Genomic DNA, 25,550 nt, shown 5'->3' on the forward strand with positions numbered 1-25,550 from the left:
AAATAAAAAAAGTTTTCATGCTCTTGCTTTGTCTTCATATAGCATTCACTCACCTGCTCTAACAGGTCAGGATGACTCACTCTCCTGCTTCCTGGTACCCTGGAGGCTCAAGGGAAAAGCAAGCCATCAGGCATATCCCTGAGGATATCTGGCTCAAAGCTCCCTGTCAGTCTGAGCTGAGCTGTGCATCTCGTCCTGACAGCATGCACTATGGGGCAAGCCGTGAGAAACTCTGTGGCCCTGGGGTGATGCAAACTTTAGTTTCATACAACCCAGCTCCAGACCTTATTTCCTCCCAATAGTCAGACCAGCAGTTATATATGTGAGCCATTAAGGCAGCCAAAAGCACCAGTAAACTGTGAGGTACTAGTGTTCTAGCACATGGACACAGCTTGGCTCTCACCTGGGCAATATGAGGCCCCAAAAAAAGAATGGAAGGATCTCTGGTTCTTTGAATTTCAGTTTGGGCGAGTGAGTCACTTGTTGCACACTCCTGCAATTTCCTTCCATGTAATATTCTAGAAGGATGAGTTTGTTTGGAAAACAAGCAGCTATTCCTGCCACTTCTTCATCCCCTATCCTGTGGAACACAGGAAATCACAGTACTTGTTCACTCACTCAACGAGCAACCGTGTGCCCAAACGCTCAGGTGGGTGCCGTGGGTACACGGGTGAAGAGGAGAGCAAAATGGGCAGAAAGTGGGTAAATAAATGGAGGCAACGCAAATTGTAATAAGTAAAAAAAAGGGGGGGGGCAAAAATACAGAATAGTAGGTGAGAAACCTCTCTGGAAGAGGTGGTCAGTCAGGCTGTCATTTAAGTTGAGATGTAAGAATTAGGCAGGAGCCAGCCAGGGGACGAGTGAGAGAAATCACATGATAGAGGGCTCTGGAAGGAAAGGCACTGACTCAGCTGGGGAATCCGCTGCTCCACACACCGGCAGGAGGACAGTCAGCAAGGGCATGGAGGCCTGCACGCGCAGGACTTACAGATGCCAACGAGTTGGGATTTTAAATGCAACAGGAGGCCACTTAAGCTTGAAGCAGGGGTGTGGTGGGACCAATTTTGTGTAGCGCGAAGGCAACATCTGCTGCTGTACTCAGCAGGTACCAAAAGGAAGGCGGGCTCGGCGGCTGTCGTGTCAGTGGAGGGAAGGGGGCACCGACCTGGGCCAAGGCAGTAACCACATAGGGGATTCAGGCTTTGTCTTGAGGTGGAATTGCCTCCAGGGCAATTGCCTCCTCTGCCTCCAGGGCTCCAAGCCTTGCCCCCACCCCCACCCCCCGAGCCAGGGGGCGGCCACCATCACTTCAGAGTCCAGCACTCAGCGTCTTGGCATTCATTATCTTCCCAAGCCCCCTGGTTGTACTTGTCCTTCAGCCTGTCCTGCATTCCACAGTTATCCTCGGTCCCGTTCCTGCTTGAGTCCCCACGTAGTGCCAGCACACTGCCCCAGCCAGCTCACACGTGAGGTCAGCAGATTCGCCACGGAGAGGCAGGCGCACTGCTGCAAAGCTCTGCTTTTGTGTCTTCTAAAGCACCCAGAAGGCACATGGGAGCACATCGATGATAGTTCTCGGATAGCTACGGTTCCATCATTGCTCCAACCAGCTCACACATGAAGTCGGCAGATTCGCCACATAGTTCTAGGTGCACTGCTGCAAATCTGCACCAGAAGGTGCTTTAGAAGGTGGTGGGAGCACACCAATAGTTCTAAAGCTGCTACAGTTCAGTATCTTCAAATCTCTAAAGTGGTGTTTCTTTCTTTCTTTCTTTTTAAGATTTTATTTATTTATTCACGAGAGACACAGGGGCAGAGACACAGACAGAGGGAGAAGCAGGCTCCATGCAGGGAGCTCCATGTGGGATCCATCCCCAGATGGAGTCACGCCCTGGGCCAAAGGCAGATGCTTAACCACTGAGCCACTCAGGCGTCCCTCGAAGGTGGTGTTTCATATCTGACCTCCACAAAGGCCTAAACTGTTTGAGCCAAGATGATTTCAAAACTTTCCAAGACTTGGAGTTACCCCCGAGTCTGTGTCTCCAAAAGTGGCCCGAGAATCTTCTATAGAAATCCCCAAACGAAAAAAAAAAAAAAAAAAAGAAATCCCCAAACGTGCTTTTCCTTCGAGAGAACACCCAATGGCAGATGACGCGGGTGCTGCGGCAGGGCCCAGAGGCCCGGGAATGGGGGGCCGGGGCGGCTTCTGCGGAGGCTTCAGCAGCGGCATCCAGGGCCTCGGCCGTGGCTGTGCTCGGGCCGGGCCGGGGCCGCGCAGCTCGTGGAGGCAAGGCAGAAGCCCAGGACTGGACCCCCGTCACCAAGCTGGGCCGCCTAGTCAACGACATGAAGATCAAGTCCCTGGAGATCTATCTCTTTTCTCTGCCCATCAAGGAATCTGAGATCATTGACTTCTTGGGGGCATCCCTCAAGGATGAGGTTTTGAAAATCAGGCCCGTTCAAAAGCAGGCCCGTGCTGGCCAGCGGACCAGGTTCAAGGCATCTGTGGCCATCAGAGATTACAATGGACATGTCAGTCTGGGCGTCAAGTGCTCCAAGGAGGTAGCCACTGCCATCCGTGGGGCCATCATCCTGGCCAAGCTTTCTATCGTCCCCGTGCAGCGAGGCTACTGGGGGAACAAGATCGGCAAGCCCCACACTGTCCCATGCAAGGTGACTGGTCGCTGTGGCTCTGTGCTGGTGCGTCTCATCCCTGCCCCCAGAGGCACTGGCATTGTCTTAGCCCCTGTGCCCAAGAAGCTAATGATGATGGCTGGTATTGACGACTGCTACACTTCAGTCAGGGGCTGCACTGCCACCCTGGGGAACTTTGCCAAGGCTACTTTAGATGCCATCTCCAAGACCTACAGCTATCTCACCCCTGATCTCTGGAAAGAGATTGTGTTCACCAAGTCTCCCTATCAGGAATTCACTGACCATCTTGTAAAAACCCACACCAGAGTCTCCGTGCAGAGGACACAGGCTCCGGCTACCACATAGTTTTATACAAGAAAAATAAAAGTGAATTAAAGTTTGTTAAAAAAAAAAAAAAGAAAGAAAGAAAAGAAATCTCCAAATGCCAGAGCTTCTGAATTTCTGTCAGTGGAGCCCAGCAATTTCACACACTCCCCAGTGACTACTATATACAGTAATGTTTGAGAACCAAAGCCCCAGAAGCTGCAACTATATTCTCTTAACAAAAACAATGTGATGTGTTAACTTGATTAATGTAGAAAATTGTTAAGAGTTCACAGAGGAAAAGAAATGTTTCCTGGGATCTAAGTTTTTTGCTTGTTTTTTTAATTGTTCCAAGTGCTCTGTGCATCTCACTGGTATATTATTCCATCCTCTATATGAACAGGCCAGATGGGTTTAAAAAAATACCATCCTTTGAGGTCACAGAGCCAACAATGTTACAGCCAGGATTCAAACTCAGGATTGCTTGGCTTCAAAGCATCTGTTCCTTCCTCCCTGGCCCTCTCCACCCTTGTGTCTTTAGAATGCTTTTCCTCTTAACTAATCCACAGCCCATGACTGCCTGGGAATTGGTCACATTTGTTCATGTCTTCCAATGATTCGAGGGATTGTATGTCATCCTTTCACACACTTCCTGTCCAATGGAAGCAAGGGGAAATTAGGAGGGTATATATATATAATGCACAGAGCTCCAAACTACCAGGTATCCTCACAAAAATATACTGCACCACTCTCCACCAACACATACCCCTGGCTCAGTGTGTATGTTCTTTCTGGGGCTGGCAGTTATGAGGATCCCTTCCCTCTCACTGCCAATTTCTCTAATGGTACCACTCCAGGAAGGAAGATGAGAGAGGAACTGAGAGCCAGGCCACAGCTTCCCAGCCTCAAGAAGGCAGGCACCTCCTTGGCAGGAAGCAGCTGCCTGCTCAGTGCTGGACTGAGGAAAATCCGGGGCCTTTCTGGCTCAGGTGTCTGGGATCGATTGGCGAGGACAGAAACCCCAGAGCACATGCGTCTTTCCTCTCCAGGCCACTGTGCTGACAGATGACTTAGCAAAATATTGCAACAGAAACAGCATCAGTAGGAAACCATCAGGTAGATACTGAAAGCACTTCTACATATCTAAATGATAAATTCCTTATGATAAAGGCTTCCACACAAGTTGTGAACCCCAGATTGAGCTATTCTTCCCGCTTCATACACACACTGGTGGCAGCCACAGCTCTGGCAAAGAAGGGGGGCTGGAAAGGTGCTCTGGGAGTAACATGAGTACACCTCCTGCTATCTTGGATGGTTTAGGTTGGGTGGAGCTAGGGGGTCATTTCTGGTAGCACTTTTGGTAAGGGTCAGAAAGAAGAAAGGGCAGGTAAAATCAAGGGGTATCTAGGTAAGCAAATCCTATGATAGGTGCCTTAGGTCATTTATTGCTTATGACTTCAAGATAGGTGCCACTGTTATCACCATTGTACAGAGGACAAAAGTGAGACTCAGAAGAGTCACACAACATGCTCCAGGTAACACAGCAGGAAAGGAGAGTTCTGACTCAAATCCAGGAGGGTCTGACTCCCCAACCTTAATTCTTAAGTAATGGACTTTACTTCCCTTAATTCTTAAGTAATGGACTTTACTTCCTCACTTAGCTATCAAAGACAGAGAAGTAATCATTTAAGACAGTTAACAGAAGAATGTAATCACTGGAGAGACTGTATTGTTTACACGGCTTTCAAAAAGCCTCCCCTTATTCCTGCAGACAAGGAGAAGAGCTCTCCGGGTTTCTTGCTGAAGTTAGTCAAATGTAAGTCAACGTGAAACAACGGTTTGAGGTCCATTTACTTACCCCAGCCCCCTGACCCACAGCATTTGCGACATGAAAAGCAAAATATAAAACAGAATACAAGACTCATGAGAGTGAGGATCTTTGTTTTATTTCCTGATGTATCCTAAGTGCCTAGAACAGTGCCTGGTATATCTTTGATGCTTAATAAATACAGGGAACATGAATGGATGGCCTAATTTTAGAAGTCAGTGGTATAACCTTCCTCAAAATCACAGTAGGGGAGATGGTACCTGGGCTTCTATACTGGTTCTCACTCTCTTGGATCACTGTCTCTGGAGGACTCCAGCTGCTGTGACCTGAATACCCAAGCAGCCTAAGGACAGGCCACAGTGGTGAGGAACTAAGGCCTCTGGCCAATAGCCAACTGAGTGCTGCCCACAACCATGTGAATGAACTTGGAAGCAGATCCTCCATCCCCACTCAAGTCTTGAAGTGACTTCAGCCCCCGTCAATGATTTGAGTACAATCTAATGAGAGGCCCTGAGCTAACCTTTCTGAATTCCTAACCCTTAAAAACTGTGTGAGATAAGAAACGTATACTGTTTTCAGTGCTATGCTTTGGCATTTGTTATGCATCAACAGATAATACAATTATCTACTCTCATCATCTTATTAACAAGGCAACTGGCATCTGACTTTTGAACAAAAACCGTAATAAAAAATTTTTACAGGAAATTCTAAGAGCTCAAATCTCCAAATTCTTCTCCCTCCTAAAAGTTCTGAAAACATAAATATGTGTTCTTCCTTCTGATATACTATGGCCTCTTCCTTGCTACTCACTGAACAGTTATGCACATATGTAACTACAGTAGGGCACAGATGCATTATAGATGTGTTATTCTGAAAAAGGTCCAGGTAGGGAACAGTATCCATCTCCCCCAAGAGAGGGAAGAAATATTATTATGATTTTTTAGGAAAAATCTTCTTGCTGACAATAAATTAATTTTGATTTTTAAAAACTTTTTAGGCACTTACATTCAATACTGGAGGAAATACAACTCATAAAACAAAACAATTAGATACATTTCAAATTGAATAAGCAATACGAAGTCAATAAGCATATAATAATATATGCCTAGAAGGGTAGCCCTGAGACAGAGCCAGTTGAGATTTTTCTAAATATGGCAAAGTGCCCAGAGTGGTACCTCACTCAAAAAGTTGTGCAAGGAACATTCGTCAGTAGGAATCACCAGCTCATCCCACAGAAGCTACAGGGAGCTTCCTAGGATGGCCCAGGGAGATAAGAGACATGCAAAGCAGGCGAGATGATTTCATGACATGATGTTTTTCCATCAAATGGTCACTGTGAGTTCGAATATATCTATGAAATACCTACATCTCAACAGGGGGAAATGGAATAAAATGGAATTAACTCCTTGTTATACTGATTGGTGAATGCCACCTGTCAATTAATGCCCTACCACAAAACTAACAATGAGGTACACTCAAGGGAAGGGGGTCATTATGAAAAGCATTACTTAGAGTATTACCACAGCCCCCAGAGCAGCTCTGTTCAGCCACCTGAATAGTGAAACTTTTAGAATCTTAAATCACAGGAGAAAAATATCAAAGTTCAATCCCTCCTTTTGAACATTTAAATTCTTGGGGCTCCTGCTTTATGGCTATAACTCACCATCTCCTCAAAAGATTAGTATGTATGTTGTTATACTTGCCCAAATTCCTCTCAGAGATCAAAGAAACAGCCATACTTGTGATCATCTTTCCTTCACCAAATTTCTGAATACATCTATTTATCTAGAAGCCAGTGAGAATTTGGGATATTATTTACATCCTCCTAATGGAACTAGGAAAGTCTCCAAAATATAGAGTGTCCAGGAGATGTGTCTATAGAACACTTTTATTCTAAATAGAGAAAACATCAAGGGCAGGAACAATTTCCTCAGTATACTGGACTGCTCTCCTTAGTTGTTCTGGTCGATCATGTAAATTATGTGCAGCAGCCATCCCCTCCACAAGTGTTTGATAGGCATCTATCTATCAAAGTAAAATGACCTAGCAGTTACATCTCTTCTTCCCCTCAAATTACTAGGATGACTGGACCATCAAATTAAGCCACTAAATGCCAAATAAACTTTTTTTAGATCAAGCATAGTTTTGAGTTAGATGAGTGGAAAAATAGTCCTGAAGTCTGAGCTTCTTCTTTTTTTTTTTTTTTTTTAATAACAACTTTTCAACAAACTGCTTTTGGTAAATATCAATAAAGAAAGTGAGCCCCAGTCCCAGCATATGTTTACGACTAAGTGAAAGGCTCTTAAAAATAGGGTGTTTGATGGCCCACTGCCAAAATACGAACTCTAGCAGTCCGGAGTGTACAGCTAATAATAAAGAGTCAGTGTTACTATGAAAATCCCCGAGACGAAGCTCCAATTCAGCTCCAGCCTTTTCACCAAGATGTTCCTCACAATGACACAGGGACATAAATTTGGAGTTTGAGGTCAAGGTGGGAGGAGAGGAACCTCAAGATGGGGGGGGGGTTCACTGAAAAACAAAGTTAACAGATTTTGCTGGACTGACTCAAAACTCAAGTGCAAAACAGAACACAAAGAGCTCAGCTGCTGGGCAGCCCTGGTGGCCCAGCAGTTTAGCGCCGCCTTCAGCCAGGGGCGTGATCCTGAGACCAGGGATCCAGTCCCACAGGCTCCCTGGGTGGAGCCTGCTTCTCCCTCTGCCTGTGTCCTGCCTCTGTGTGTGTCTGTCATGAATAAATAAAATCTTAAAAAAAAAAAAAAAAGAGCTCAGCTGCTGCTGCAGGGCCGCTTGCTTTTTAGAAAAGAGGAAAAATGCTTAGGTAGATAACAAAATAGACAACAACAGCCCAAGGGGAAGGAAGTATGTGAGGCATGAAGAAAGCTATGTGTGCTTTCTCTTAGGATTCCCAATCCTAGAATGAACAGATATACAAAAAGAGGAAATTCTGGGATGTCCTAAGACTGGCCACTCTGTGTGGAGTGATTGCACTGGCCTCATTTTGGTGGATTCTTCTTCTCAGCCCCGTGAGCCTCACCCTCAGGTCCTTTGGCCCTCGGAGAACCTGACCAACGGTGGAGTATGCCCACACTGAATAAGCACAGATGCCATCACACAAAACTCCGCATTCAATTCAGAGGGATCCCATACTCAAGATGTCATGTCATTACCTGCCAGGGAGAAGGAAGCTACTGATAAGAAAGCATTTCCTAAGAGAGCACAGAACTTGTCTTACTCGCTTCTCTAGTCTGGGTGCCTAAAGGGGAGCTTGGACATCAGACCACAATACACGGCTGTTAAGCTTTTTTGTTTTCAGAGGCAGCTGTGGCAGAATTTGATTCCCCAAAAGAAAGTTCTGGCGGTCTCCTGCTTGGAGTGTCACTTCCTCATTTCCCTGCTGTCGCTGTCCCTGCTTCTCCCAGAAATGGACCTTCCTCAGAGCACTGATCATGAGTGATGGTAGCTGCAGGACTTCCACAGGAAAGGGGCTCAGGGGCCATCCGGGTCAAGTCAGGGAGGGAATGAAGCCAAGTTCGCACTGCACTTCAGACAATACTGAAAAAAAAAAAACAAACTCAGTCGCCTTCCCTGAGCTCTCACAGAAAGCAGAGGTTTCTCTTTTTTTCTTCTTTTAGAATATTTTATTATTCATTCATGAGAGAGACAGAGAGGCAGAGACACAGGCAGAGGGAGAAGCAGGCTCCATGCAGGGAGCCCGATGCAGGACTCGATCCCGGGACCCTGAGCCAAAGTCAGATGCTCAACCGCTGAGCCACCCAGACATCCCAAGAGAACAGAGGTTCTAATGCCTTCAAGGAGCTTACCAATCTTCAAGGCACTTAGAGCCTAAAGTTACAATTTATTTAACCTATTTAAACCTGACTTTATAAAGGGGTATCATTAGATACCACTTGAGCATTCCTCCATGGAAAATTGACATTTTCTTCCACGGGAAGAGTTGACATTTCATCAGAAATCTATATTTAAGACCCTCCAGATCTGGGTTCCTGATCCTGAAGAATCCATTCCAGGGACTTGTCACCATGTTGCCTTCTCTCTGCCCATGGCAGTTAACAATAATGAACCACCATGGCCCCCTTCCCACCAAGCTTGGATATCACCTTATAATCCTCCTCATAGCTCTCCACGTGGTTACTGCCAACCTCTGCTTCCATGCAAGTCAAAACCTATTTGTCACTCACAGATTCTACATATTCAAGTGTGTTCCACCTCTTGAAAAAAACAAGAGCCTGGAAACGGTCTCAGAGAGTAATCTGTAGCCCCTAGGCATTCATTCTGAATTTCATCCGCACCTCCAGCAATGAGTCAGCTTGGGGTGCCTGGCTGGCTCAGTGGTTGAGCGTCTGTCTGCTTTTAGCTCACGTCATGATCCTGGGGTCCTGGGATGGAGCCCCTTGTCCTCTCTCAATCCCACTGAGCAGGGAGTTTGCTTCTCCCTCTCCCCCTGCTTGTTCTCTCTCTTTCTCTCTCTCTCCCCCCATCAAATAAATAAATAAAGTATTTAAAAACAAAAACACAATCCCCAATGACTTAACTTTACTCACTACTGACTTTCAAATGTCTTGCTGCACATGGGCTTCCAAACTGAGGCCTGGGTCGTGTGTGAGCTGGAGTCTGAGATTATCTGTGTAATGACCTTCTATACGCAGTAGGAGAGTATAACTAAACACACGGGAGGTGGCAACATCCCACTCTGTTCAAATACTGCCTCTACCATTCGTGGCTGAGTGATCTGGGCATGTTCCTTCCTCATCTGTCAAATGGAAATAAGATTGTACCTAGTTCACCATGTGATTGTGAGGACACATGAGTTAATATTCTAAAAACACTTAGAAGAGTGCCTGACAGAGTAAATACTTAATGAAGGTGTTTTAAAAACAAAACAAGGGGATCCCTGGGTGGCGCAGTGGTTTGGCGCCTGCCTTTGGCCCAGGGCGCGATCCTGGAGACCCAGGATCGAATCCCACGTCGGGTTCCCGGTGCATGGAGCCTGCTTCTCCCTCTGCCTGTGTCTCTGCCTCTCTTTCTCTCTGTGTGTGACTATCATAAATAAAAATTTAAAAAAAATTATAAAAACAAAACAAAACAAAACAAACCCTGAACCAAAAGGAAATCTTCAAGGTCAGTGTTTCACATGAGGTGTAAGGTACATTTAGTCAGAAAAATGTAAAGGATTGGGATCCTTTAAAAATTCATGCTCACCACAGTTTAATTTCAACAAACATTGGTAAAATGCTTGCTTACTACCTATCTGGCATTACTGTCCCCTAGAAATACGAAGATAAATAAGGTACATCTCCACTTTGAAGGAAAATACCATCAATTATGAACTCTTGCACTTTCTCCAGGTAATGAGAAAACACCCATCAGCATGAAAAACAGATTCAACCTGGATCTGAATAGATTCGAAATCACTTTTCAGCAAAGAGCTGTAGGTCTCTCCCTTAAGTTCCATCAAAGATATTCATTCCAAAGTAAGCAACAGCACAGAGAAAAACTTAGACCAATCTTGGTTACAGAGACAAATCTGCTTCTCTGATTCAGATCAAGTTTCTATTCATAACAACCTTGTAACCCTCCCTCTCCAGACCTATGAGGTGGCTCACTTGATCCACAAGAAACATGGGTAGCAAAGTGTGGGCTTTCACAAATTTAAAACAGTTCTTTCACCTTGACTTGGCTTCTTACAAATTGATTTTTAAAAAGAAAAAAACAAAACAAAACATGACTCCCCCTTTTCAGCCTCTCTTATTGTAGATTTGATGTGCCCCGGGTGTCTGACATCCTCATTCCATTCATGATTGCCATTCTTTCTAGGAGAGTCATTGCTTCAAATTATGTGTGGGTATGCTTCTGGAAGTGCAGGACATAAAATGTCCTCATCTTAGATGCAAATTCGGTGATGTATTTGGGACTTGATTCCTCAACTTTGAAAGCTGTGCGCTCCGGGTAGACAGTCCCATGGATCAGGAGGGTAATGTTTGCTCACTTGCAGAGTTAGTGCCGGCCAGTTTGAGTCCCTTACCAGTCTCTAAAATGGGCATAATAATTCCCCAGAGAACAACTGGATATGTGTGTCCATACTTTGTAAACTGCAAATTTGTTATTCAAAAGTAAGATATTAGCATTTCTCAACTTCTCTGAATCTGTCTCTCGTATGCAAAATTTTAAAAAGCTGCACTTGCCTTATTTATTTATTTATTTATTTATTTATTTATTTATTTATTTATTTATTGTTTTAGAGGGGGAAGTGGCAGAGGGCTAGAGAGAACCCTACATAGGCTCCCCACTCAGCACTGAGCCCAACAGGGGGCTTGATCTCATGATCCTCAGATCATGACCTCAGCCAAAGTCAAGAATTGGACACTTAACCAACGAGCCACCCAGGCGCCCCATGCATTTGCCTTATTTATAGCACAGGATTTCTGTGTGGGCAATATTGGTTGTGTCCAGGTAGGGGGATATTATTATAATAATTGGAAAGACCAGTTACTGTTCTAACCTTCCTCCTGAGAACCTACTATGCCTCTACTTCCTTTTGGTCCCGATGTTAATTTCCTATTTGTTTTCTCTTGCTAAGGAGGGGCAATATTCTTCTTTTCCTCAAAGGGTGCCTGTCAGTAGTTTTTCTTTAACTCTCAAATCTCAGTGACTTCTAAGGAAATGATTCACAAGAGTTCCGAGGCACAGAAGATGCTGATATGACCACCTTCCTCCCGAGGAGCATGGGAACCAGCATTCTGCACAGAGGAAAGCCACACACTGCCTGGACAGGGGAGATCACTGTGCAGGCGGTGGTCCAGGACCTGGCAAAGAAGCCCATCTCCTACTCCAAGGGTAGTTGTTTGTTTATGCTTATCACTTTCTACTTCCTGAAGCGTTTCCCAGATCTGCTTCTGTTTAATTAATCCAAATCAATATCCAATCAGTTGCTTTAAAGAACAAAGAGGTGTGTGCTGTATCACTAGTTGCATTTATCTCATTGTGTTGTTTGTTTTATACTCTGTCCTCCCTCACCCCACCCTCTTTAAAATATAAACTCCACCAAATAAGAACTTGGTCTCTCCCATGTGGCACAAAGGACTAACACAGGACCCAGCGTATAGCAGTCACTCAGTATGCAACCTCTACTCCATCATCCTTACCCTTATGCGGATGTTTGTTACTGATGAGAGGCTGGGCTTCAGAGTTTCAATCTGGGAAAAATCTGAAATGATTATCATGCTCTTGTGTCTTTCAAATGGTTGTAGCAATGGAATCATGTTTTAAATCACATTAAGGCATATCTATACCTGGGGCACCCGGGTGGCTCAGTGATTGAACGTTGTCTGCCTTTGGGCTCAGGTCGTGATCCTTGGGTCCTGGGATCGAGTCCTGCATCGGGCTCCCTACAGGGAGACTGCTTCTCCCTCTGCCTATGTCTCTGCCTCTCTCTCTGTGTCTCCCATGAATAAATAAATAAAATCTTTAAAGAAAAAAAAGGCATTTCTATACATATACCTATAGATATGCCAGTGACAGAGGGTTGTACGGGACCCCGGTTTCACGTGTCTGCTATCCATTATGCCCATCAGAATGTTTTCGGGATGTGGGTTTGTTTTCCATTTTGTAACTGCAAAAAGCACTTATCAAAAAGCAAGTGCCCTTCCATTCCAACCCTCCTCATACTGTACTCGTTTCCTGCCAAATTTGGGGGATCATTTGTATTTTAATTTTGTAATCTATGGCTCTATACTATTGAAAGGCTCTCAGTCCTGTGGGGTCTCCTTAGTATGTATGTGATTTTTCATGTTGCAATATCACACAGATGGGACGGCCCAGCTTTTGCTCTTAATAAATGACCTGAATAAGTAAAATATATATATATATATATATATATATATATATATATACACATATGTGTATATATATGTATATACCTTAGTATGATTAAAAACTTGGTGTTTTATATATATATATATATATGCATAATCAAACAGGAGATGGGTCCTTTGGAGGCCCATTGCATGTTCTTTCACCTCTCTTTGGTACCTTCATTCCTGAAAGACTCATAAGACATCTCTTGTTTAAAAGCCATTGATCTGGTCATTCGCTCAACAAATATTTACTGTGGACCCAAAATGCTCCAGAAACTGCTAGGGCCTAGGACACGTGTAGTGAACAAGACTGACAAGCTTCCTGGTTTCAAGGGGCTAATGTTCCTGGAGGGGAGGATAGGAAATGCACCCAATAAACAAGGAAGTGACATAAATTCAGATAGTGATAAAAGTTATGAAGACAACACCTTTGTAGTAATAGGAAAGGAGGAAAGAGAAAGCGATTTGATCAATCATGTGTGTACATGAGTTAGGGTAGCCAGGGAGGGCTCTCCAAGCAGGTGATATTTGAGCTGAATCCTATATGCCAAGAACAATCCAGCCAAGCAATGTGCTGTGGAATCCAACATTTTTGGGTTGCAGATGGGGAAACTAACAAGCAAAGGAGGGGTGACCGGCCAAAAGGTCATTCTGTTAGTTTATTCCAGTGGATCGTCTTTCCTCCTTTATCGTATATTAGTTGAGCATAAAGTTCAGGGTCCACTTCTGGGTTCTCTGTTCTGTTCCATTGATCTATATGTCTGTTTTTGTGCCAGTACCACACTGTCTTGATGAACACAGCTTTGTAGTACAACCTGAAATCTGGCATTGTGATGCCCCCAGATATGGTTTTCTTTTTTTAAAATTCCCCTGGCTGTTTGGGGTCTTTTCTGATTCCACACAAATCTTAAAATAATTTGTTCTAAGTCTCTGAAGAAAGTCCATGGTATTTTGATAGGGATTGCATTATACGTGTAAATTGCCCTGGGTAACATTGACATTTTCACAATATTAATTCTGCCAATCCATGAGCATGGAATATTTTTCCATCTCTTTGTGTCTTCCTCAATTTCTTTCAGAAGTGTTCTGTAGTTTTTAGGGTATATTTTGAGAACCATTTGAATGGTAAATGGTTCTCCAACCTTTTATTTTCAGGTTGTAGGTGTCCTTCTGTCTAAAATGAGTCTCTTGTAGACAGCAAATAGATGGGTCCTGTTTTTTTATCCAGTCTGAAACTCTGCGCCTTTTGATGGGGTCATTAAGTCCATTCACATTCAGAGTTACTTGAACTTCTTCTTAAAGGGGAGTTTTAAGAGTCCCCCTTAAAATTTCTTGCAGAGCTGGTTTGGAGGTCACATGTTCTTTCAGTTCCTGCCTGTCTTGGAAGCTCTTTATCTCTCCTTCCATTTTGAATGAGAGCCTTGCTGGATAAAGTATTCTTGGTTGCATGTTCTTCTCATTTAGGACCCTGAATATATCCTGCCAGCCCTTTCTGGCCTGCCAGGTCTCTGTGGAGAGGTCTGCTGTTACCCTAATATTCCTCCCCATGAAAGTCAGGGACTTCTTGTCTCTTGCTGCTTTAAGGATCTTCTCTTTATCTTTGGAATTTGCAAGCTTCACTATTAGATGTCGAGGTGTTGAACGGTTTTTATTGATTTTAGGGGGGGATCTCTCTATTTCCTGGATCTGAATGCCTGTTTCCCTTCCCAGATTGGGAAAGTTTTCAGCTAGGATTTGTTCAAATACATATTCTGGCCCTCTGTCCCTTTCGGCGCCCTCGGGAACCCCAATTAAACGTAGGTTTTTCTTCCTTAGAGTGTCATTTATTTGCCTTAATCTGTCTTCATGGTTCTTTAATTGTTTATCTCTTTTTTCCTCAGTTTCCCTCTTTGCCATTAACTTGTCTTCTATGTCACTCACTCGTTCTTCCACCTCGTTAACCCTCGTCGTTAGGACTTCTAGTTTGGATTGCATCTCATTCAATTGATTTTTAATTTCTGCCTGATTGGATCTAAATTCTGCAGTCATGAAGTCTCGTGAGGCCTTAATGCTTTTTTCTAGAGCCACCAGTAGCTGTAGAATAGTGCTTCTGAATTGGCTTTCTGACATTGAAGTGTAATCCAGATTTTGTAACTCTGTGGGAGAGAGGGCTGTTTCTGATTCTTTCTTTTGAAGTGAGGTTTTCCTTCTAGTCATTTTGCTCAGTGCAGAGTGGCCAGAAACAAGTTGTATTGGAACACGGGGGAGTATCACTGGTCCGTCCATCTGGTCTTCTGGGGGAGGGGCCTGCTGTGCTGATTTTCAGGTGTTAGCACTTGGGGGAGCTGCTCTGCCCCTGCCTGCTGCCGGGCTCAGCGGGGGTTGTTTACCCGGTGGGGCCCCAGGAGGAACAGTCGCAGTTGCTATGGCAACTCTGGAAGCCTGGATTCAGCCTCCGCAGGAACTACGGGGCTCGGGGCTCTCGGCTCTCAGTCCGCAGGGCCTGGAGGCTCCGGGGCGGGGCCGCTGATCTGCTCAGCTCCGGGCAGGAGCGTCCTTGCTGTCCTGGGCCCTCCCGGCCTCTGCCTGTCCCGGGGGAGGCCGGATCCTGGGCTGTGTCCCGGCGCCCTGTGCTCCGGGGCCTGCGCTGTGGGATTCGCGCTCCCGCCCCGCAGCCCCCTCCCTGGAGCCGCTCCCGAGCCCCTTTTAGCAGTAAAACTTGGACCAGAACGAAGGTGCCTTGTCACTCAACACTTAACCACTGTGATACAATGTTCTCTTTCCTAGTTTCTGCAATTTGGCATACTCTTGTCTTCTGGAGCAATTTCCTTAAAAACTGATCTTCTTTCCCACACTCTTTAACGTATTTCTTCATTCTGTTTTCTTGGTAAGTCACCCATGTAACCAATTTGTTAACAATCATGGTAAAAAAAAAAAAAAAACGTATATGGGGAGGGGTGTGTGCATGCACACATGTGTTGGGGATCTGGGTCCCTAGAAAAACTGGGGAGTTTAAAGTTAGTAGGAAAAAGTCACCATCTCTAAGGCTGCAGTCTAACAGATAATGAAGCTGAGTACCCTTGGAAACAAAATGAAACGACAGCCCCAACCAAATGACCCTCTTGGCTTCCTGCTAGTTATATCTTGTTTTGTGGAAAAAAAAAAAAAAGTACTGGACTGGCCTGGAGTCCAAGTTGGGATCTCACAGACCTGAGAGTCTACAAATTATAAAGATGCAATATGCAGAGCTATGCTCTAACTAGATCAAGAGCTAGGCAGGGTGGGAATTATGCTATCAAAGAAATCCTCTAGATTTAATATTTGGTTGGGTAAATTTTCCTCGGTGGATTTGTTTGGAGCAGATCCTGTACATTCCTTTTTTCCAGTTCTATTAAATCCCTAAACAGATCTCAGTTTTAAGGGCTTATGGCCGGCCCCTGGGAAATAGGTGATTACACTCTCTGCTTAGGGTTTTAGTGATAAGAAGAAAAAAAAATGAGGCAGTGGATTGAATTCCCCTCCCCCAGACCAATTTCTCGGTGACTCTCTTTTGTAGTTCCTCTTTAAAGCAGAAACATATTTTTAAAATGAAGTGGTGACACATATAAAATCCCATCCATTAATCTGTGCTTTCCAATCGTGTGTATACGAGAGAGAGAGAGACAGATTAGTCAATTCCTAAGGAAGGCAGGCTCTGTAAGAATATTTTCCTTTTTGTTTCACATTTTAGATTTCATGAATTATTTCACAGGGGTACTCATTTGGGGATCTCCTTCGCCCCCAGAAATGTTCCACGGGTAGCTGGCGTAATCTGGGCAGACAAAACCAGTACTTCCTCTCAAAATAAAGTTAATGAGCCAAACTCTAGGCCTACAACTGTGTTTTTCATCCTGGAGCCCTAAACTCCAACAAACAGGGTCAGATATGGAGTGATCTGTTCATGACACCCAGGAAGAGCGTTAAGCAATTAATAGGGCTGGGTGCTCGCCCTTTGACACAACTGGACCTTGCTCCCAAGATTACTTCAGACCCTCCTCATTAGCATTTCCTTTAAAAAACAAAACCTCCTCCCCCTTGCCACCTTTCCTTCTCTCAGTTCTTCCTAACAGATACATTGAAGGACAGCCTGAAAAGTGAAAAACCAAAGTGAAATACCAGGGAACTTATTCAGAGGATATCCACCCAACGGGAGCGCCTGTGAGGTGATAGAAGCCACTCACCAGGTGGCCTTTATGATTTTTCCAAGAAGGAAAGCAAGTACCAAGGAGGTAAAAGGACTTGACTCAGTTGCCCTACTAGTTAGTATCACTAGGGACCTTCAACATCCAATTCCTAGGCCAGTACTCTGGCACCATATCACTAATAAGTATATTAAGTAGAATATAGTGTCACTATATCACCTTCCTCTTTGTTTATTCACTTATTGTTGAAGTATAAGATGGAAAAAAAATGAGGGACTCAGAACAATGTGCAATCAAAAGAAGGAGGAGGAGGAGAAGAAGAAGAGAAGAAGAAAAGAATTCCGAAACACCGCTCTTCAAGATGGAACATGCTTACTTTCCGCCCTGTACGCTGTTGTAGGTTGCAAAGTCTTCTGTGACCTAGAAGATCGAATGCAATTACATTGCCCATCTATATTTGCTATGCTGTTTGAATCTCCCAAGGGCAGCATCACAGTACAAGGGGAGTGACATCTTTATGAGGTTAACCCTTTTCTATTTTAAGGGTAGACTACCGAAGGCAGATGTGTTCTCTGGAGCGTAACAAGAATGCTGGAAATTTGGTAGTTAGGAGGAATGACAGCACCAGGCCATCATCCAGGAGGGAGAAAATAAATTGCTATTCAGAGGAACGGTGAGCTGGGGGAGCCTAGAAGAATGTCGATGCACACTAAGTGAGAGTGACAAAGATGACAAAGGAAGGAGGGCTCAAATTAGAGCCCAGTGACAGAGGAGAAAGCAAGACCTTTTAGAACTCAACCGTGTGCTAGGCCATATGCAAGGTGCTCCCATGTATTATCTCATTTAATCCTCGCAACCTTCCAGACAGTTTCTATCACCGTAAAAAGCAGAAAATGAGTCTCAGAGATGTTAAGTAACCCAGTGCAGGGGGAATGCAGCTCAAAAGGGGGAGCCATCGCCCCTGCTAAGGTTTTCCAGCTCCGATTCAGTTGACCTTTGCCAGGTTACAAACCACCCCAAAAACCTTCTAGCTGCAAACTTTGATGGGATATTTCCCTTGATTCTCTGGGCCAGCTAGATGGTTCCTCTGCTGGTTTCACCTGGGCTCACTCACTCATGGGGCTACACCACGTCAGAGGACTGGCTGGCCCAAGGGGGCCTCATTCTTGTGTTGGCAGCTGCTGCTGGTCAGGAACAGGGGTGCCTTGGTCCTCTGCATGTGGACACTCATTCTTTAGCTGGCTACATGAAGTCCTCTGTGTGCTCCAAAAAGATTCTTTTTTTTTTAACTGCCTTACTGAGGTATGGTTGACACATAAAGTGCTATACATATTTAATATACACAACTCTGTAAGTGTACACCCCTGAAATGGTCACCACCATCAAGGCCATAACCATATCTATCGCCTCCCAAACTTTTCTCCTGACCTCTTCATTATTTTACTATTATTTGTGGTAAGAACACTTAACATAAGGCTCTCCCTCTTAACAAATGTTGAGTCAAGGAGGGCTTCTTAAAGTTCATTCTCACAAGTAGCACAGTGTCATTTCTGTCACATTCTACTGGTTAAAACAAGTCACAAGGCCATTCAAGATTCGGAAGGGGGGCAGCGATGGCATCTAGTTTTCAATGAGAGGAGTAGTAAAGTCACATTATAAAGGGGCATGTAGGAGGGAATCACTGCGATCATTAGAAGACAATCTAGTAGGCTCTAAACTCCCTGCTTTTTCTACTACCAACATGTTAACGGAAATTCCCAAATTGCCCCTATTGTTTTTATAGATTTGTAAAAAGGTCCTTAATAAAGGGCACCTGGGTGAGCACAGTCGGTTAAGTGTCTGACTCTTGGTTTCAGATCAAGTTGTGATCTCAGGGTCATGACCTCAGGGTGGCAAGATCAAGCCCCAGATGGAGCCCCCTGTGCTCAGCGGGGAGTCTGCTTGAAACTCTCTCTCCCCCTCTCCCTGTACTCCTCCCCCCACCACACATGCTCTCTCTCTCTCTCTCTCTCTTTCTCAAATAACTAAATAGATCTTTAAAAAAAAAAGTCCTTAATAAAAGGACAGCTCTTTATAACCTAGAATAGTAAACTTGGGTTCTTGTCCAGCCTCTACTACTCTTTTAAATAGGCTTTAATTTTCTCATCTGTGAATAAAGAATTTGGTCTGTTTTCTCTCTAAAGGCTTATGCTACCCTATACATTGATAGAATAACATCCTATCAGATCAGTATGAACTGGCTCTCTTGGGAGCTGGGCAGGATGGAGATGAGGAATGACCAGAGATGAGAAGGCTTGTATTTAGCATCCTCCCTTTCATTGCTGTGGCTGCAGGATTTGGGAGGCAGTGAGCAAAGGAAACTCCTTTGCTCCTGCAAGATTTTGCCTTCACAATCTTCCATGACCTGGGCGCTGCCCTGACCATTTGCATTTATTACATGCTAAGCCAGCTTGGGTCCTCCAGCATTATACCAAGGATTAGAGTACAAGTCCTTGCTCTAAGGGCTTCCAGACCTAGTTAGGAGAACTACTGTTGTTGTGCACAACAATTCCTATGCAACACACACTTACACCAGCTAAGCAGACAGTGGAGGTGAAAAGGCTCCTGAGCTGCTCTCTTCCTGAGGGAAATGGTTAGCTGGGAACTCTCTCAGAAAGATATTGTTGCCTGTCTATGGAAGATCAAGTTCCCAAGGAGAAAACTAATGTTTAATTTAGCACAAAGACAGTTCAGAATCTCTCTCCGGGGGACTGAGCCTGCAAACAGATCCCCATGCAAAGAATCTAAGCGAGAAAAGGAAGGTCTCTCTGGTGCAGTGGCTACAGGACTTGGGCACAAACTTCACTGAACTATTGCCTCCGCCTGCTGTTTCTGTCAGGAGGACCGCTGCTCTTCCTGTTTACGCTTTGGTCTGTACTTTGTACTTTTTCAACACTTCTGTGAAACAACCAAATGGGATAACACCACTAGCATATGCTTTTGTTGTCTGAAATTACATAGTGCAGTGTGGCAATCAGATGTGCAAGCCTTAGCTGGTTTAGTGAGTATTGGTCCACTTAGGTGAACAACAGTACCAATAAAAAACTAAGTTTCTCACCTGCTTAGCCAGAGAATGCTTTTATTTTTATGTAATCTAGACTCCAGAGACCTCCAGAGATGAGCAGTGTACATTCTTAAGTATGGTAATCATCATTCCAAAGACACAGTACAGGTACATTCTGTATTCGATTAAGCCACTCCTTTGCACTCTGGTTACCAGGGCTTTAAGAGATTATCCGGTGTACCCCAAAGATTCCTGGTACATTATTAGAAGTTGTTGCAAACTTTTGCCTGGAGTAAATTTTCAGAAAAGGAGAAAACCAAAACAAACAAAACCAAACCCAGGCATGTAATTAACTTTCCATTCAAATCCAGCAGAACCACCTGAAGAGAACATTGTCCTACAATGAGGAATTCCAGGTCTTGGACTTCAGGTGGGTGACAGTTACCAGTGTTGCTGGGAAAGGCCCACAAATAAAACTGAGCCACATTTCTGATGGAAGAGGATTTGTAAAACCATGATGTGAATGATTTCCTATCAACATACGAACGTGCCATGACGACTCAGGAAGCAAGAACCCTGGTAAAATAATATAAAACAAAAGAAACCCAACATAAGGTTGACTCTACATTTCCTAAGAATATTACACTTCAAGAGGAAGATGGGAATTAAGTGTAAATGATGGGGAATAAACACACTAACAAAAAAAATTTGACTACATTCTTTGTTCTGAGTTAGAACCAATAAATCCATCCTTGCCCAGACATCATCCACCCAACAAGACTATTCCTATTCTTAACCTGTCACCTTCAGCAAAACATCATGCTTTTGATTAAGAATCATCCTCAACAAAACTTTCTTTGAAGCCTTGGCAATATTTTCCTCATGTTTCTTACAGAATCAACCTTTAGGAGGTACCGAGCAAAGAAGAGATTCTAAGCTAAGAACCACATCGAGGCACAAAATTTTCCACATGTTCCAGGTCCAGGTTGGGAAGAGGACAAAGTCCTGTTGCTGTTCATTTGAGGTTGCAGTGAGTTAACTAATTCCTTAGTGACTTGAGCCAGGGACCTGGCCTTCAAAAGCATAATTTTAAATCTCCACAGCAGGGAACTTCTAACTCCTTGTGACTCTGTGACCAGATTCACTTAAGAATTCTTTATCAGTCTGAATTAATAATTCAGTTAAATTGGTAAATTTGGACTAATCAGTTCTGATGATTCCAAACTCTCAATAAACGGTTTAAATTTCTCATTTGCCCACAAAGCCTACATCCCACACTTGCTAGGCAACTGAATGGAAACCTGGCCTCTATTCCAGAAGAAGTCAAATAAACACTCTAGTTAAGTTCTAGATCAGAGGTCCTAGAATCCCAGGAATGGAAGGGATATTAATTGACCTGTTCTCAAGAAGAACCCTATTAAAACCCATGCCAGGGAAATGTAAATCTATCCCAGATGACATCTCCATTTTAAATTATTTCAGGAAACTGGATGAAATGGCATCCATCACTAACCATTTTAATTAATATTAAAGAGAAAGGCCATGCCCCCACAAAATATCTCTGATACATTCTGAAGATGGAATCCTGAACTGGAAAAAAACATGAATCTGACTCAGGTATGTCACTTTTCACAATAACAACAACAGTGAAATTTTATTGAGCCTCTACTAGGTGTCAGGCAATAACCTCATTTAATCAACAATCCGAAGTAGTTCTATTAATATCATTCCATTTCATAGCTAAGGAAACTGAGGCAGGAGAGTTTAATTAACTTAACCAAGTGGTAGAGTTGTGATCTGAAACCAGGTAGTCTCACCTCTGATCCCAGGCTCTTAACATTGCCCCCTTGCCTCCTTAAGTGAACTTTCACAATTCTATTTCCAACCCTACCCACACATTTCTTAGCTGTAAATACAAAGAGGGCAAAGGCTGTATCAAATTGCTGACCCTGGATACATGAACTTTCATGGCAGAGAATTACTGCACAACAATTCTTTATCAAATTAACAGATAATTTCCAAACTCTATAAAGCACCCATGTCCACAATCTGATATAAAATTTCAGGACTTCTGCTAAAATTATTAAGACCCATGGAGAACACAGTGCATATAAATACTGCTATTTGCCCATTTCCTAGTCATTCCTTCAGCAATTTGGTAGGACCCAACTCTCTAGCCTTCTTTAAGACTTGTGGAGAATATGTGAACATCTCTTTTCATCCCCTCTATAAGGAAATGGAACAGCTTTGATTCTTTCTCATCTGCTCCTTAGATACGTGTAGAAAAGGGTCGAAGCTGGCAGCTATAGATAGGGGCCCCATTCGCTATGGTCCACATCCCAACATCATGCCTTCAATCATAAAGTATTGGTTTTTCTCCTCTGCCATCTACTCCATAGGGTACCTTCCCCGTGCCATGTAGACATGGACCAAAGAGGGGAAAAGATATCCCACTGAACCTCAGGGCAAGTCAAAGATATGGAACACATCTGCATTTAAAAAGCAAGCAAGCAAGCAAGATCTCAAAGGTAATCTGGAACCACAGCTTCACATTACTTTCTGCTCACAATTTTTTTTCTTAAATGAAAAGACTTTTTCCAAGTTTTGTAAATAAGCAAACTCATCTGTCAGAAAGATAAGTTTATACATCAAGAGAACACACTTTTGCCCCAGGGCAATTCTTACTGGCCCTGGAAGGCCTGGCCAGCCAGGAAGAGAGGTTTGTGTCCTCAGTACTGCTTCTTTTAGCTTCTCTCCTGTGTCTAGCTAGCATGTTCTTAAACCCATCTCCTTCCTGAGCCAAAGGCCATGTCATGTTGTATATAATTCACCAGGAATAAGGGAAGTGTGTAAATAGCAAGGCATTAAGCAGCTCAAGGGACTTGAGGATAGGTGATACAGAACACCTAGGCAATGTGCTCTGAGAAGAGGCTGCTGGAGGAGAAGTGTAAGTCTTCAAGTGTATGAAGAATTATTATTGCTTCAGAGATGCTGACTCCTTTGAGCTTTCCTCACTCTACCATTTTCCAGGGTTACTGATGTACTCTGGCCAGAGCTTTGGCCCCTCCGGGCAGTGGATCAACCTCACTACTTACACCCAGTGCTGCCAGGCAGGCTCCACTCTGTCCCATACCTGATGCTCATACCCATCTGCACCTAGCCACTCCCACCCACGTTTCCACACGCACCCTCTTCCGAGGCCCCACTGGGGATCCACACAAAGCTCTCCCTGAGCCAGCTTTCATGCTCTCTCCTACCAACTCCTGACAGGACTCAACGTTTCGAGCATCTACTGTGTGTCGGGCTCTGTGCTGACTGTTCTGCTAAGGAACACTGGCTCTGTTTTCCAGGTGAAGGTACCGATGCCCAAGAAGAATAAGATTATTTCTAGTTCATAAAGATAGTAGGTGTGAAGTGGGATCTGACTACTGGTCAACAGATAAAATCTATGTGCTACATTCCTCCATTTACCATTTCACTAAAGCCTCAGCCTCCTTATTTGAGAAGTGGGGCAAATGTTGCTCATTCACCAGGTTTGTGTGTGTATGTTTTTTTAAGGTATTATATAAAACATAAAAGTGCCTGATACATCTAGGGCTCGCTAAATATTTATTCCTTTTTTCTTCTGACTTTCTACATCAGTTTTGGTCCATCCTACCTAGTTAGTACTTGCACTGTTCCTTTATCCAAGTGGTCTTGATGTCCCCAGTGGCCTGGGGAGCGAGCAGAGACTTTAGCCATATTTCTCGGTATTCTCCCACAGAGCCTGTTTGAGCATGAGGGAAATTAGAATGAAAACGAAGAAAGAATTTGGAACGGTTTTCATTAAACATGACCCAGCCTATAGAAGGCCTGGACATATAAAGGCCTGGATTAAAGAACAGGGAAGTAGTAGAATACATTCGGGATAGCTTACTTGCCATGCATGGCAGAACTGGTGTTTTGTTTTTTAATTTCCATCCAGGCTTTTCAAGATTAAATAGCAGCACTAAAAACAAATACATACAACAACAATTAAAAACAAGAATCATAGCCGCTCTTTTAATCATATTTAATTATTATATCTTAGAACATCTGAAACCCATGTTCATCTTGGTCCTTAGGAAAGGTTTACAGGCATAGGGAAGCCACACAATATTAAACCTTAAGGTTTAGAACACTAAGGTTTGAAAAACATAACCTAATGAGGACATTATTTCAAAGCACACAAATGCCTTCCATAAACAAACACTGACCCAAACAAGCAGGGCATCTTGGTTGACATTATAACAGCCCCTGCCATCAAAGCCAGCTTTCTGCCCATTTTTGATAAAGGATTATATACCAACTTCTCTCTCCACTTGAACTCTTTTGCCTTTGTGGGATCTTATATTTACTTGAAAGAAGTGGTAGGAAGGTCCTGGAGAGATAAGAACTCTCCCGTTATTACTTTGTTCTGGAAAACAGAACAAAAATAGGTCAGTTCTTAAGGAAATGATGGCTGCATATATAAATAATGTAAACACTCCTATCACTGTTCTGGGGAGGATATTTATCATGTAGGCAGCTACAGACACCCAGATCTGGCCAATGAACTGTTTCTGTTCTCAACCCCCCACTTAGAGCTCTCAGATTATGAATTGTCAATTGGAAACTTGATTATTATCAGTTAAAAATAACCAGAGAACTCTAGCAATGATTTAACTTGTTTGACTTTCTTAAGCTAACAATTAACATTTTAGACTATTGTTGACAAAATATTTAACTTTCCCATGCCATTTGTGCAAACGGCTTTTCTAATATTCCTTAGACGCTCTGGTGGACACACCTTTCCAAATCTGCTCTGGTCCATGCAGAGGCCCGTAAAGGACATGCACGCAAAGATCCCAAACACTTCCACAACACTGCACATTTTAACTAGGATTTCCTGGGACCTTCAGGAACACTTAAGTACACTGATAATTCAGCCTTATCTTGGCAGCACTCAGTTTGAAATGAAATACCAATCCCACTATTTACAATAAAAGCCATTTCACCATTTAAAACAGACAACTGAAAGCTTAAGTATACTTTTAATCCCTGGAAAAACTGGTATTATGATTCGTTGCTTAGTAGTTTATTATTAGTAATACTAGTGGTAATGCTTTGCATTTCTGTAGTGCTTTATATTTCCTGAAGCCTGTTCCGAAACACACATTCATTTGCTTCTCTCAACAAGCTAGGACAGCAATATTATCCTCCCTGTTTTACAGATGACTGCTAAGTAACTTGTCCTAGGTCACCCAGCTGGTTAGTGATCAAGCAGGCACAGAATCAAGCATGCAGACTCCTTGTCTGATCTGCTTTCTTTCCTCCACACTACATTAGAGAAAAGATAATCTTTAAAGCCAAAGATGACTTGGAACCACTTATCTATCCATCCTAGCAACACAGTCTATGCAATAGAAAAAAAGAGCTTGTCTCAGGCAAAAGGGAAAGATTAATAATGAACCGCAGAAGCTCTAAACCTTACTGTTCCATGGACCAGCAATTATTCAGTTTCACAGTTCATTCAAAGATTCAAACATACTTCACTAGAAAATGATTTAGTGCCTAAAGCCTGCTCCAAGTGGTTAGAAATGCAGATCTGCTCAAAGCCCTATAATCCAGACCCTCTGAAAGGCCCTATTCCTGCAGTTGCTGTAGCA

The 25,550-nt window shown here is 43.6% G+C and overlaps 1 protein-coding gene and 1 pseudogene across 2 annotated transcripts in view; one reads left to right on the plus strand and one right to left on the minus strand.

Moving 5' to 3' along the window:
• The window catches only part of MAML2 (mastermind like transcriptional coactivator 2), a 344,880-nt gene that overhangs the window by 315,889 nt on the left and 3,441 nt on the right, over positions 1–25,550 (minus strand). The window lies entirely within an intron of this gene.
• Positions 2,142–3,000, plus strand: LOC129506700 (40S ribosomal protein S2-like; annotated as a pseudogene).

Source organism: Nyctereutes procyonoides, unplaced genomic scaffold, assembly GCF_905146905.1.
Source record: "Nyctereutes procyonoides isolate TBG_1078 unplaced genomic scaffold, NYPRO_anot_genome, whole genome shotgun sequence".
In the NCBI taxonomy this organism is placed as follows: Eukaryota; Metazoa; Chordata; class Mammalia; order Carnivora; family Canidae; genus Nyctereutes; species Nyctereutes procyonoides.